The 3,374-nt window shown below is 35.0% G+C and overlaps 1 pseudogene; it reads left to right on the forward strand.

Annotated features, from left to right (window-relative positions):
* The first annotated feature begins 887 nt into the window (after positions 1-887).
* Positions 888-1,316, forward strand: LOC108534311 (ATP synthase F(0) complex subunit C2, mitochondrial pseudogene; annotated as a pseudogene).
* The last annotated feature ends 2,058 nt before the right edge of the window (positions 1,317-3,374 follow it).

Genomic DNA, 3,374 nt, shown 5'->3' on the forward strand with positions numbered 1-3,374 from the left:
GATTTTCCAGGTGTTGTGTGTCTCAGTTCCCCTGGCTAGGAAAACGGATCCCCTTCCCCCTTGCGCTTCCAGGTGAGGCGATGCCTCGCCCTGCTTCAGCTCTCGCTGGTCAGGCTGCAGCAGCTGACCAGCACCGATTGTCCGGCACTCCCTAGTGAGATGACCCCAGTACCTCAGTTGAAAATGCAGAAATCACCGGTGTTCTGTGTCGCTCGCGCTGGGAGTTGGAGACTGGAGCTGTTCCTATTCGGCCATCTTGCTCCGCCCTCACACTTCAACTTTCTAATGGTTGCTTTTGCATGATGTATCCTCTCTTATTGTTTTACTTTCCATATATTTGTATGTTGGAATCTAAAATTAATCTCCTGTAGACAGGATAAAGTTAAATAACGATTTTTAAAAGTCCATGTTACCAATCTCTGCCTCTTAATTGGAAGATTAATACATTTGTTTAATGTAATTACTATATAGTTGTTCTTTTTAAATGTAATTTTCACTCATTATGGTCATTTTGCTAGAGAGTGACTCTGCAGAGCTCTTCAGGCAGCTTTAACATTCCTTTTTATTCTTATAATTTTGTCCTTTAAAAAATTTATTTACTGGGTCATTTGTAAATGCACATAGAAAAGTTACCTTTTTCCACTACCTCACATCATAAACAAAATCAAGATCAGCGTTACAATTATAAAAAGTAAACAATGAGATTTTAGAATAAAATGAAAAATATCCTCATGACCTTGGGGTAGGCAAAAAACTCTTAAACAAGATACAAAATGCATTAGCCGTAAAGAAAAAAACTAATAAATTAGCTACATTAAAATTATGAATTTTGCTCTCTGCCTTCTCTGCACTGAAAGCAACTGTGTTCCCATAGCCCCTAACCCCTAAAAATGTATGCCTGCTCCAAGTGTGTCTCCACCAACTCTTGGTCAAGAGCAACTCCCAGTTGCTGAGCTGTCTACTCTCTTCAGTGGTGCTGAAATGAACAGAGACACTGATAGATGAGAGTCTCAGCAGCTTGGCAGTCTCACATCCCCTTATCTCACTTGTCCCTAGCTGCAGCTTCCAAACCAGCGCAATTTCAAGAGACATTGACACAGCAGCCAAGTTTATTGGGGTTGGGGCTGCTACAGTTGGGGGGGCTGGCTCTGGGGCTGGGATTGGTTGGGACTGTGTTTGGGAACCTCATCATTGGTTATGCCAGGAACCCTTCTCTGAAGCAACAACTATTCTATCCCATTCTGGGTTTTGCCCTCTGGGAGGTGATGGGGCTGTTTTGCCTGATGGTAGCCACTCTCATTCTTTTTGCCATGTGAAGGAGCCATCTCCACCTCCCATAGTTCTTTCTCCTATGTCTCATTGGCCCTGTATGTTCTTTTTTCCTATACATTCCCAGGTAGCCTGGGGAACGTGGTTGGCTCAGGGTTTGACAGAGGGAAGACAAATAAATACTGTATTAATAAGGTGAAAACAATTATGAATTTTAAGAAAGTAAAAGGTAAGCCACATTGTAAGAGATGACAGTTGAAATACATACATCTGATAAAGGACTCAAATCCTGAGTGTACAAATAACTTATAAAAAATAAAAAGAAAAAGGCAAGCAATACAATAGAAAAAAGCAGAGGAAAGATTTGAATAAATACTTGATCAAAATCAGGACATCCAAATGGCAAATGAGAACATGAAAACGCACATAATATTGTTAATCATTAAAGAAATGCAGATAAAGTCATAAGCAATGTCACAGTCACTAGAATAGTTAAAATGAAAAAGGCAACAGTACTAAGAGTTGGCAAAGATGTGTAATGATCGAAACATTCACATACTATATGAAAGTATAAATTGGTACAATCACCTAAGAAAACTTTTTGGCAGTACCTACTAAATAGAGAAATAAATTATATTCTTCGATGAGAGGAACTAAGTGGCAAAGATGCCAATTATCACTACACTAATTTATAAATTCAAAAAAATAGCAAATAAAATATCAATGAGTTTTTTTTATTTTGAGTTTGGCAAAGTAATTTTATCTTTTGTCTGGAAGAATAAGTAATTCATGAAGGAAAACAAAATATTGAATGGAAGAACCACCAGTGGAGCACAGAAACGCTAGGCATTAAAATATACCACAAATATGTATTAAATAAAATAATAGATTATTCAGTCATTGTAAAACATTTTCAAGAAAGACCAAAGAGTTTATAGGAGTTAAATTTGTGGTTTCAAATCATTGGGGAAGATTAAATTCTTTAATAAATAATGCTGAGTGAACTGTTTAAATATATGGAAAAATTTAAGCTGCAGTCTAAACACATTGTATGCACCAAAGTATTCAAGATGAATTAGTATTTAAATGTTCTTACAAAATTAACATAATAAAAATATAAAACAAAAGAAATATATTTAAATATAGATGAATATTTAAAAGCATTACAACAAAGAGAAAATTAAACAGAAAAATATTGATACATTTAACAACATAAAAACATACATTTCAGAAAACAGCACAAAGAACATTGCAAGGCAAATTCAACCAAATGTTAAGTTGTTAGGAAAAGATGGATATCTCATATTATATTTTTGTGCTTCTGGTGGGTATAAATGTCTTATAATAAAGAAATTATTCAGAAAGAAATAATTGAAAATTAAATTTCAGTATAAGTCCTCTAAGAAATTAATATTCAAATAACCAACATATTAATAGAAAAATGGATGAAGGTTGCAATAAACTTTTCAAAAAGGGAAAGTACAACACTAACAAAACATTAGAAAATCAACTTCATAATTATTCAAAGAAATAAATAAGAATAAGAAATGACCTTAGTTCATGGTATGCTGGCTAACGTGTTTAGGGGGAAGTGTACTCATATATGCAACTCTGCAATGCATCAGAAGATAAGATGTATAGATGGATGGATGAATAATCAGATGGATAAATATGTGATATAACAAGTAGAGTAAAATGTTACTGGTAGAATCTAGGTGGAGAGTACACTGTAAAATTCTTTCAACCCTACTATAAAGTTCAGCATTTTTATAATAAACATTGGAAAAAAAGGAGTAGAGACAGTAAAATGAGTTAGTAAGTTTGTTTAATAGTCTGCAAACAAGAGCTCTAGATTAAGATATCAACTGAAGCAGTGTTGGTGAGGGGCTAACTAAATGAAAAATAGTGTGTTAAAATGTAAGCTCAGGCCCATCTTTAGGGTATAATTTTCAATGTTCTCCCTGAAAATGACCCCATCCAAAAGAGCTAATAAATTTGTCTGCCTGTCTTTCCAGGGAGTCAACAGATCTATCAGGGGAGAAGAAAGTAGAAATCCTGGAGACAGGAGCTCTTCACAAATGACAAATAGTTCACAGGAAACACTT

The sequence above is a fragment of the Rhinopithecus bieti genome, unplaced genomic scaffold (genome assembly GCF_001698545.2).
Source record: "Rhinopithecus bieti isolate Rb0 unplaced genomic scaffold, ASM169854v2 scaffold_12, whole genome shotgun sequence".
In the NCBI taxonomy this organism is placed as follows: domain Eukaryota; kingdom Metazoa; phylum Chordata; class Mammalia; order Primates; family Cercopithecidae; genus Rhinopithecus; species Rhinopithecus bieti.